The 12,322-nt window shown below is 41.6% G+C and overlaps 1 protein-coding gene across 6 annotated transcripts in view; it reads left to right on the forward strand.

Moving 5' to 3' along the window:
• Positions 1 to 12,322, forward strand: part of ESRRG (estrogen related receptor gamma) — a 700,961-nt gene that overhangs the window by 350,197 nt on the left and 338,442 nt on the right. The window contains exon 1 of one of the 6 annotated variants that reach the window (XM_088845546.1): positions 5,988 to 8,694. The exons of the other annotated variants lie outside the window; for them this stretch is intronic. The gene's annotated coding sequence lies outside the window, so the exon portion shown is untranslated. Of the gene's footprint in view, positions 1 to 5,987; positions 8,695 to 12,322 lie in introns of those variants that run through there. 6 annotated transcript variants of the gene reach the window in all.

Raw genomic sequence — 12,322 nt, forward strand, 5'->3', positions numbered from 1 at the left:
AACCCTTTTTTCAGCTTATCTGTATTAAACACCTGTAAAAATCAATGGTACTGTATTTTTTTTCCTTATAATGCTCTGTTCCTTTAACTAATGCCAGAAATAATGCACAATTTATTCTAGCATGTTCTCTTCCCTTTGCCTGATGTTCTCTGGGAGTAAGTGGCATACTGTACGAGGACTCACTTCTGCTGACTTAATAGTAAAATTGCCAGGTTGATGTTGAAATGCAACCAATTGGAGCCTAATCCTCAAGAAGAAATTTGCTGTCTCTCCTACTGATTATCATCCATCTTCTTCATAATGAATATGCAGAATGTTTATTTTATTTTTTGCAAGTGCACATACTTACAGAAATGACCAATAGGAGAGGTTAGAGTTAACCAGTGATGGGTTTTTCTTGAGCGTTGTTATTTTTTCCTAAAATCAGAAGTCGTTACATTTATATTGAAAATATTGAGTGGTTTGTATGAGCTTTATGCCAAACTAAGATTAGTGTGCTCTAGCCCATTACAGATGTGGAAGATTGATCATTTTTTATGAGTTAGAATAAAAAATATGATAATAATGTCTTCTCATCATCATAAAAAGAGATGATAACAACTAAATGAAATGTTTGTATTATCTTATTTTGTTTGATAGGTTTCGTCTTCTCCCATACCAAACCCTTTCCAAAGAGCCCCCATAGTTTCTTGTTTAAAAAAAAAAAACTTTATAGAATTCACATTCTCCGTATATGTGTGATCACATCCAGTTGTCCAATATTTGATGCATCTTTTAAAAATTTTTTTATTTACTTTCTTTATGATTATTTTTGACTGTGCTGGGTCTTCAATGCTGCAAAGACTTTTCTCTAGTTGCAGCGATCAGCGGCTATTCCCTAGTTGCGGTGTGCAGGTTTCTCATTGCAGTGGCTTCTCTTGCTGCCAAGCATGAGCTCTAGGGTGCGTGGGCTTCAGAAATTGTGGCTCCTGGGCTCTAGAGCACAGGCTCAATAGTTGTGATGCACAAACTTAGCTGCTCCGCGGCATGTGGGATTTTCCCCACCCAGGAATCGAACCTGTGTCTCCTGCATTGGCAGGCAGATTCTTTACCATTGAAGAAGCCCTATTTGATGCATCTTACCTCTCTTTAGTTTCTGAAATTTGCTTTGCTTCTCAACACAAAGCTCAGGGATCTACTATGTTTTGATCAGGGCTGTGCATAAAGGCAGGTTACATTTTAGTTTCAATGTGCCTCTCCTATTTGTTCCCAAGCATTGCTTTTTGGAAAGTGGGCTAATTCTTAAGCAAAAATACTTACATATATACAGGTATATATGTGATCTATTACATCTACTACTGACCCACATTGTGTATGACACCTTGTCACTTATCAACCACATTTTGAGGCTTTCCCAAACCTGTGTCTCTAAGATTCTGTCTCTTCCCTCAAGTTCTATCTTGCCTTCTTCCCAAACTTTACTTTTCCTTTGAGGCTTAACATATAGGAACACTGACATGTGTGCCACCACAACATCATGTAAGGATTGTTTTATTTTATTTATTTAATTTTTTTTACCGTGATACTCACTTTATTGTGGTGATCTTGAACTGAACTTGCCACGTCTCCAAGGTCTGCTTGTTCTTTAAGGCCTGGTGCTATTTTTAGGCTCCAAACGGACTAGAGAAGAGCCAAGCACACTGTCTTAGGCTCCAGCTGAAACTTCTTTTAAAAAAATTGTATTTATTAAGCTTTTGTTAGGTTTACAATATTGAGGACTGTTCCGTAATACTGACATTCTGAACATAGGTGAGCAGATTGTAGCCAGGAGTAAGAAGGGGTAAAAATGGCAGAGGGAAAGCAAATGATGTGTCGCTACATTTGCACCAGGGCATCAAGGCAGGTCTTGAAGCATCCTTGCAAGTTTGAAAAAGGGCCACCAGCTCTGATGGTCTGAATGTGGGGGGGTGGGTGACTGGGCTCTGCTGCTGCTCTGTTTTCATGGCCATCAGTCTCAGAAAAGATTCTAAGAGTCTGCAGGAACAGCATTCAGACATGTAACTGGACCCATGCTTTCGTGTGAACAGAACTGGTTCTCTCTTTTTCTCCATCCCTCTCTCTCTCTCCTTCATTTCCACCACTCATTGGATTGAAGTTAGAGAAAAGACAGATTTGAGGCTTTCCCAGTGTGTCCGGACGTAAAGAGATGTTTAGCTCTGTGAAGGGTGATGCAGGCAAGCTGAGTGTTTGGCTGACATGTCATCGGCACTTCAGTGGGAGCTGTTTGCTCCACACCCCATTCCATCCAGGCACTGCCTCCAGCCTCCAGAGTTCTGGTCTACTTTCCAGGGAGCGGGCCCACAATCCCTTGGACTTTGATGGCCCATTCCTTGCTGAATCTGCTGCCCGAAACACTGTTTTTGGTTTAGCACTTGTTTTCTGCAGGAGGTGATGAGGTTTGTTGACCCAAAGGAAACATTTCTGAAGAATTTTAGCTTTTAATGATAAAAGAAAAAAAAAAACGCCCTATTTTTCTGAAAACGTTGATTTGTTTTAAACTTGTCTTAAATTTCAAGAAAACATTTTGGGTGCAGAACAAAAATGTTGCTATTGCCCTGCTTTCCTTCAATCCCTCATTTTCAAGAATTCAAATGATAGAAAGGTAAATCATCATACTACTTTGCAGCAGATGGTTGTTACTGACCCTAATCCATGGTGTTCTCTCTTCTGTGTGTTTATTTTTTACGGAAGTGTAGTTACTGTACAATATATGTAAGCTTGTTGTTGTTTTGTCACTCAGTGCTATTCAATGCTTTGTGACCTAGACTATAGTCCCCCGTGCTCCCTTGTCCATGGGTTTTCCCAGGCAAGAATACTGCAGTGGGTTGCTATTTCCTTCTCTAGGGGATCTTCCCGACCCAGGGATCAAACCCAAGTCTCCTGCTTGGCAGGCAGATTCTTTATCACTGAGCTGCCCAGAAAGCCCATATGTAAGTCATGGGTGTACGATACAGTGATTCACAGTGTTTAAAGGTTATACTCCATTTAGTTACGATGAAATATTGGCTATATTTCCCATGTTGTACACTATATCCTTGTGGCTTGTTTTTTGCCTAATAGTTTATAACTTTCATCCCCATCCCCAGATTGCTCCCCCTTGCTTCTCCCCAGTGGTAACTGCTCGTTTATTCTCTGTTATCAGTGAATCTGGTTTTTTTGTTGTTGTTGTTAAATTCACTAGTTTGTTGTATTTTTTCAGATTCCACATATGAGTGTTATCATACAGTATTTATCTTTTTCTTTCTGACTGGTTTCACCTTAGCATGATACCCTTCAAATCAACCCATGTTGCTGCAAATGGTAAAAATCCACCCTTTTATGGCTGAGTAGTATTCCATTGTATATACATACATGGTGCTCTGTTTTTAATGATGATAACCGGAGGTCTTTTTTTTTTTCCTTTTACATTTACAAAAAAAAAGCAGACCCTTATTCTATTGAGATATTGCATTAAAAATTTAAAACTACCGCAGAAATACCAAGCAGCCTATGTAGTGAGAAGGACTAGAATTTTAGAGTTAATGTTAGTTCCAAAGCCTTGGCTTAGTTAATGATCTTTTCTAAGTCTTCTTAAGTTATCACTAACATTTAGAAAATGGTATAGTTAAAAAAAAAAAATAGTACTCCCCCTGTAGGGTCCTTGTGAGAATTTAATAAGGTAATACATGAATTTAGCACAGCACCCTGTACGTATACATGTAAGCCAGCATAGCACAGCAACTGTCAACCACTTAACAGTTTCTTCTCTTGCCCATCTTCCTCCCTATTTTTAACTACTTTCCTTCCCATTTGAGGGAAAAAAAAAAATAGAAAAAAAAAATTCTTTGGCAGAATCATATGAGATGTTACGTGGTCTTGTAATAATGTGGGGCACTAAGGAATGGTTAGGTTGGGACCAGAGCTGGTAAATATTACAAGTAAACTGTCTGTTGGACTTGTTACAAAACCTGATGCTTAGTCTCCAAATTGTCCATTTTGGTTTCACAGATGATCTATAGTCAATACTCACCTAGGTTTCTAGTTCAGAAGGGACCTGTTTTCAGACCTCACTTTATAGGGACTTTGTGTCATCCTCTTAAATGACCGGAGCCCAGATGTTGTGACCTCTCACATCATCTGTGAGCCACGCATTCACTTTAGAGCAATAATAGCACCCAAACATCAGGAATTCTGTTTTCTTATCCACAGGGATCCAAGAACTTTTTGAGGATGTTTACACATTTCTCTCAATTCCCCCAGAGTCTCATCCCTGAGAGGAAACATATTTCAGTGGTCAGAGACAGTGTATGGAAAACTCCACTTGAAGGGATGTTAGGAGAGGGCATTTCTGTAAGATTTCATTCAACTCTAGGGTATTGTAACCTTTTTTTTAAAACTGGTGTATAGTTACTTTACAAGGGGGCTTCCCTAGTTACTCAAATGGTAAAGAATCTGTCTGCAATACAGGAGACCTGGGTTCAATCCCTGAGTCAGGAAGATCCTCTGGAGAAGGGAATGGCAACCCACTCCAGTATTTTTGCCTGGAGAATCCCACAGACGGAAGAGCCTGGCAGGCTACAGTCCGTGGATCACAAGAAGTCGGACACGACTGAGCGACTAACGCTTTCATTACTTTACAATGTTGCGTTAGTCCCTGCTGTACGGTGTCGTGAATCAGCTATATGTTTACATTTATTCCCTGTTTTTTGAGTTTCCTTCCCACTTAGGTCACCACAGAGCATTGAGTAGAGTTCCCTATGCTATACAGCAGGTTCTCATGAGTTAGTAGTGTGTATATACCTGGAGGGGAGGGCATGGCATCCCACTCTAGTCTTCTTGCCTGGAGAATCCCAGGAACAGAGGAGCATGATGGGCTACAGTCCATGGGGTCGCAAAGAGTCTGAGACTCAGCATGTCAATCCCATCCTCCCAATTCATCCACTCCTCCCCTTCCCCTTTGGCATCCATATGTTTGTTCTCTACATCTGTGTCTCTATTTCTGCTTTGCAGATTAGATCATCTGTACCATTTTTCTAGATTCCACATGCATTTTTAATATACGATATCTGTTTTTTCTCTTTGACTCACTTTGCTCTGTGTGACAGCCTCTGATACATTATTGTAATAATGGATGACATTATCACAATACCAAGTCTCTCAGTCTACCACGTATCTTCAGTAGGGTTTTGTAACCTCTCGAGTGCAGAGAAGGAATTTGGCAAGCACACCAGAAACTCTATCTGCAGCTATGAAATTAGTCAAAATTAGTTAATTTCTTTTCATGTCCATATTGGGGTTAGTACCACTGCTCTCATACCTCAGAAGCGTTTAGTGATGTGTGTGTGTTCACTTGCTCAATCATGTCCAACTCTTTGCGACCCCATGGTTTGTAGCCCACCAGGCTCCTCTGTCCATGGGGTTTTCCAGGCAAGAATACTGGAATGAGTTTTCATTTCCTCCTCCAGATTAGTGATGGTTAGCTATTGTTAATGAGTCAGATTTCTCAGGTAGCATCCTCATGTTGGTTCTGTCTCCCCCATCCAACATTTTGAAAACTAGAATCACAATTCAGAATAAACTTTTAAACTGGCAGAAAGAAGAGAAGCTGTCACAGAGGGGTAAAGAATTGATCAGCAGCTCACTTTCTTCTCCAGTTTAGCTGATTTACGGGTCCTTTCTGTCTGCTGTCTGCACCCCAAGGTTCGTAACCCTACATTGCAAAAATGAGAAATCCAAACCCCAGAAGAAAAAGCACTACATCCCATCCATTTAATGTTTTTTTTTTAATACTACATGTAAATAGTATTTTAATGATGTTAGAAACAGGAAAAAAGGTTGTTGAAAAGTGGAAACTAAATAGTATGGAGAATCCAATTTGCAAAGAAAACTTAATATTTCTAATAGCAAGGTGTTGTATTTTGTGGGATTTTGGGGAGGGGGGCACTGGGCCTTTGTTGCTGCACACGTGCTTTCTTTATCTGCAGAGAACAGGAGCTGCTCTTCATACTCTTCATTGTGGTGGGCGGGCTTCTCATTTCGGTGGCTTCTTTTGTTGTGGAGCACAGGCTCTAGGCACCTGGCCTTCAGCAGTTGCAGCTCCTGGACTCTAGAACATTTATGACTCATGGGCTTAGTTGCTCCGCAACATGTGGGATCCTTTTGGCCCAAGGACACTACCTGTGTCCCCTGCATTGGCAGGTGGCTTCTTATCCACTGGGCCACCAGGGAAGTCTTGTATTTTGTTTTGTTTTGCCTTCTGAGGATCCTTCTAATAGGACAGTAAGATTAGAACCAAATCCCAAGAAAAAGCAAAGGAAAGAGTTGGCAGACCCTTACAAGTTGGCGGCACATTTCTCATCAAAAATGGTGGGATCTCCAAGAGAGGACCCCCCTGCTTTTGCATGTCAAACAATGCCCTCTTTCGGCAGTGGGACAATTGTATTCGAATTCTGGGAACTTGAACTTGATCTCCATACCAGAAGCTAGTTGACCCACATGCCTGTCAAACCATGATGACTCAGGGCTGCCGTGAACTTGATTGTTCATTGTCAGTTACTGATTATAGCTACCTCCAGAATGCATTTGGGCTTGAGAAGTACAGAATCAGTTCCTTAATCAAGAAGATGGAATTGCCAGTCTCCCCCAGACTAGGGGAAGCTGCAGATGAATTTTGGAGCCCTTGCTCATGGATAGGATGCCTTTACAAACCCACACGTGCCCGTTATACATCCCCTCTCTCTCATAGTGTGGTAAAGGCAATAACAGCATTTGATGACGGGCTTATTCTCTCCAAATTTCAAGATTGAAATAGAAAGACGACACCTGAGTGGAATTCCCAGGGCAGCCAAACACCGTCCAGTCCTCATAAGATGCGCAAACGCAAGCGAAGCTCCAAAGGAGTCTGTTAGGGGATTTATTTCGTGGGACTTGGTATTTCTTACCTTTGAGTTTTACCCGATAGTTAATTAAAATCCACGAATAATATAATAACACTGGGGCAGGACTGGAGCGAGGTGAATGGCATTGCAGTTCGCACGTGACCCTGACCTTGCAAGCTGAGTATTCATCTGAAGTAGGGGAATTCAAATTTTCTATTCTTTTGCATTGTCATGCCTCGCGTTGATAAGCACAGAGAAATGTAAATAAAAAAGACCTATTTCAGAACCTTCCGTACAACCTTTTTGTTTTATGACAAAAGACAGTTAATTAACATACTAGCAGTAAGCAGCCTTCCCAAACTCATGCTAATTATGTATTCTGTTGACCGTGACTCTAGTCATAAGGTAATTGGCTCCCAGCAACATGACATTTCAAATCATCTCTTGAAATTACATCAAAAAGCCAGCCTGTTTTGTTTTGATAGGGGAACAATCAATTTGATAAGTGGTAACACAGCTCATTGTTTCACATTAATTAGACTAATTGCTGCATGTTAGCCTCTGAAATAGACAGAACTTGGAGAAGACAAAGGCTGCGGCCTTTAGCATGCAGTGCATGTGACGGTTCCACTTGCTTGCACAGACTGTAGGCAGAAAGCAGAGCTGTTAGGAGGCTGCCTTGCGGGAGGCTGGGTGTTAACAGTGGTTTGATGTGTTATGCTTAATACACTGGCTTTCAATTATAGCATCTAGGTTCCAAGTCCCACAGAGGAATGAAGAACTGTTTCTCAGCTAACCAGGTTTGGGTTAGATGGAGTGTAACACAGCCTTCTCTCCTACAAGACTCAGACGTTCTTCTGTCCCGTCCCTGCCAGGGAGGTCCAACCAGCCCCCCTTTGTAGTAGTCTGGGCATCCATGCCTTTAAAAATCAGACTGAAACGAAACAAAGCCAAAACAAAACCAAAGACCAAAAGAAAAAGAAGATTTTCTTTTTTCCCAATTACAAAGCAGTATTTTAACCTGCAGAGATTCAGCCAACTGTTATTGTGGAAACCTAACACTCGAGCCTGCAAATGCCTTTCAGTTTGACAAACTGTACCTTGGTTTCTTGTGGAGATCACCCATTTGGCCAAATTGGACCGTGTGATCTTTAGGACAACAGCACATGTCAATCTCAATTGGCAGCAGAGAGAATTTGACTTGTGACCCGCCCGGACCTCTGATGCTCACATAGGTTGATGAGATCATGTTACTGGGCTTCTGATGCAATGGAACAGGACTCCTTTCCAAGGGAAAAGGCATCCAGCACTTGAACAACCCAGATGCACTGCCTCTGTCACGCTGACGCTATCTGCTTATCCACACACAACTTCCAAAAATTGCTAGCTAACTAAACAAATGTGCACATTGACTGCCTATTGTTTGTGTACCTATGCGTGTCTCTATGGTTTTTATAGGTGAAGTGGGAAATTCATATAAATATTTCATCCGGCAGTTGCATATCATCAGATTCAAAGCGGTGAGATGGTAAATCATCTTGTTGGCTTTGGGCTGCATTTGACCTCAGAGACAAAGTCTCAAACAACAGCAGACTCTGCTAACAGCTCCCACAGCTCCATGCAAAGAGTAGTTTTCACAGGTTCATGGTGTGGAAAAGACTTTTCTGTTTCTCACTAATTTCTTCAGCTTTACCAAGAGTGGTGTTGTCTTTGAACAGGAAGGACAGCCTATAAACATAACAGGTTTTTGTTTTTTTTTTCTCATAAGATACACGGCTGCATCACACATCCCCAAATTGTAAGTACAACATTCTCCATTTGTAAATACTTATGGGCTTTCATTGAAATGACAGAGGGAATTATGACAGTGACATTCGAACCTGGCTTGGAAAATGAATTTGAAACATTTAAACGCCAATGATTTGCTTCTTTGTCTGAAGGCTTCTGGGACAGGGAAGGTGGGGGGTCGGAGGGTGGAAGGAAGCTGCAGACATTGGTACCCAAGGAGAGCGTTTCAGTTCTTTTTCTCACGCCCTAAAAGGAATGATCCTTTGGCAGAAACTTCAAAGCACAAATTTGTGCAGCAGGTTTAATTTGGTCATTTAAAAAAAAATAATGTGTGGGGTAGCAGAGGCAAGCAATTAAATGACTGCTTCTACAAGTTAATACGTCTTCAACAGCCTTTTTAAAAGGTACAAGGATTTGCGATTTAAGTGCCCTAATGTGCTGTTTTCCCTGTAAAATCCCAGGGTTTATTCTGATGGTAAATGATGGAGGAAAAAAAAAAACCACCAAGATTGAAGCCCCTTAACATTCAGTTTAAGTGCTGGTTCCGCTCGCCTGAGCACACGTTGGAAGCAGCTTTGTTAGGATTCCAGCCGGCACCCTGGCTGTCACCACTGGCCCTTGTACAGTCAAGCCCCACTCCACGCAGAGCAAATCTTTGCTCAGTTAAGCGAGCGTCAGTCACCGGTGAGCTTGGCTGCCGGCCCAGGCTGTTAGACCCGTCCCTGCTACACCTGAGTGAGATATTGACAGGACATTGCTACCCAAACAACAGAGTTGAGGCACGGGATAAAAAAATAAATTAATTAAATTGTCATGGGGCTGACAGAATAATTTTGAAAATGCCACTTACACATCCACTGTACAAGCCAAACAGAGAAACTACTGCTTTGCTTGCAGCGATGTAGTGTCTCCTTTGGTGGGTTGCTTTTTTTCTTTCCTTCTCAGGATGTGGATTTGGAATTGGGGGGAGAGGGTGGGGGATAGGGGTGGGGGATGTGAGAAAGGGAGAGAAGTACCAGTTGATGATTTACCTTGTTGAACCTTTTGGCCAGTTATACTTGTGAGATTTGCATAAGGCCTACTATCTACTGAACAAAAGCTCCCGCAAACCAAGACACTATGGAATAAAGTGACAAGGCTTGGGAAAGCAGGGAGAAAACTCTGACAGTGGGTAATTCTGCTGAGGAGAAAAATAAGGATTAGAGAAAATCAGGGACAGAGGAAGAAAAAAAAAAAAAAGATGTAAAGTAGGAATAGTTTTTAAATAGGAATGGCTGGCAGAGCTATTAATCACACAGAACTCTGAGCTACAGGGGTTGTGGAGGCCTCCCAAGACCAAAGGACAGAGGCTCCACAGAAAGCCCTGAATACACCATCAAAAGGCCTCCACTTGCCCCAGTGTGTAGGAGATGACCTGTTCAAGTAAGCTAAAAAGTCGATATAAAAATCTAAGGAATTTTAGCAAATATTTAGTCTTTGTTTTTCACTGTTGAATTAATGATCTGTTGTGGTCGTAGCAGTTCTTACTCTCATCCTAAGTGGAAAAAGTGAATTTCATTGATGGCAATAGATGATTCAGGTCCTTCTGAAGCTTTGGAGGGAGGGGGAGGAGAGAGGGAGGGGGAGGGGTGAACACGCTGATGAACCTGAACCCTCTCGGAAGGCTTTGTTTCAAGAAACTCTTAATTGGAGGTTTGCTGGGAGAAATCAGAAATTATTGTAGGTTCTGAAGATTTAATAACTTCTTTTAAAATAGATTCAGGGTGGGACAAATTGAGAAAGTAGCATTAACATATATACACTGCCTGCCTGCTCAGTCACTTCCATCGTGTCCGACTCTTTGCGAACCTGTGAACCGTAGCCCGCCAGGCTCCTCTGTCCATGGAATTCTCCAGGCAAGAATCCTGGAGTGGGTTGCCATGCCCTCCCTTAGGTATATATACACACCATGTGTGAAGTACATAGCTAGTGGGAAGCTGCTATATGACACAGGGAACCCAACCTTGTACCCTGTGACAGCCTCAGTTCAGTTCAGTTCAGTCGCTCAGTCATGTCCGACTCTTTGCGACCCCATGAATCACAGCACGCCAGGCCTCCCTGTCCATCACCAAATCCCGGAATTCACTCAAGCTCATGTCCATCCAGTCGGTGATGCCATCCATCCATCTCATTCTCTGTCGTCCCCTTCTCCTCCTGCCCCCAATCCTTCCCAGCATCAGACTCTTTTCCAGTGAGTCAGTTCGTCGCATGAGGTGGCCACAGTATTGGAGTTTCAGCTTTAGCATCAGTCCTTCCAATGAACACCCAGGATTGATCTCCTTTAGAATGGACTGGTTGGATTTCCTTGCAGTCCAAGGCACTCTCAAGAGATTGTGCTGAGCAGGGGGAGGGCTCCAGAGGAAGGGGATATATATAAATGTATATATACGGTTACATAGTTATGACTGATTCCAGTTGTACCACAGAAACCAACACAACATTGTAGCAATTATCCTTCATTTAAATAAATAAATAAAATAGATTCAGTATCCTTGTAATGTGTATGTGCTATCTGAATGCATAATTTCTCCTGGAAATTATGGAGTTTCTGCTCAGAGCTGTGTCTGTGTTTAAAAAAAAAAAGGACAGTTCTGAGAGTGCTGGCATTTTGCTCCCCCCACATTCCCATCTCACATTCCTGCTAGAGGTAGATGTTTTGAGACTCCATGGACTCGTGTAACTAGAATGGTGAAAGGTGGTCCTTTCTGTCTTTCACTCACAACTATAAACGCAGACCCTCTGGCTGACTACAGAGAGTCTGGACTTTCATGGCTCAGCCAAAGACGAACTCAGAGCAAAGAAATAAAATCACTTAGTTACAAGTCAATATTGAGTGCTCACTATAATACAGCATGGCTCAAGGCACTGAGGGAATATCTTTAAGATATATATAAGATCACTTTTCTCTTTTGTTCTTTTATCTTCTAGTATCTAAGGGGGTATCTGTGCCTCATTGAATTGCTGAGAAAATGAAGTGACTCTAAGGCTCCCAGCCTGATGTTATAGTCGCCATTTTTGGAACTGTGAGTTGTTTATCCATGGTAATAATGAACCATGGTGAACGTTTGAAATTTCCTTCTAATATAATCAGGGCCAGATTCAGGGATGTAATGTACAGCCTGTGTAGTCACATGCTCAGAAGGGCTCTATATTTGGCTTAATAGTCTCCTGTCACCATCTTGAAATTATTCATAATTTTGAACAAAGAGCCAGCCCCACGTTTTTATTTTGCATTGGACTTCCCAAATTAGGCTGCTGGTTCTAATATAAGTACTTAATTTTGCTCAAAATTTCTATTTCTTTTCCAACTACAATTTTGTCTTTTTTTCTGTAAGTGCTATTTTTATTTTTCTTAATTAGTTTTTATTTGGGTATAGTTGCTTTACAGTGTCTGGTTAGTTTCGACAGTACAGCAGAGTATATTGGTTATGTGTGTACATATATCCCCTCTCTTTTGGATTTCCTTCTTATTTAGGTCACCACAGAGCAATGAGTCGGGTTCCCTGAGCAATGCACTAGGTTTTCGTTAATTATGTTTTATCCATAGTATCAATAACATATGCATGTCAGTCCCAAGCTCCCAACTCATCCTACCGGCC

This window comes from Moschus berezovskii, chromosome 17 (assembly GCF_049115385.1).
Source record: "Moschus berezovskii isolate FMDL1 chromosome 17, NW_MosBer_1.0, whole genome shotgun sequence".
Classification (NCBI taxonomy): domain Eukaryota; kingdom Metazoa; phylum Chordata; class Mammalia; order Artiodactyla; family Moschidae; genus Moschus; species Moschus berezovskii.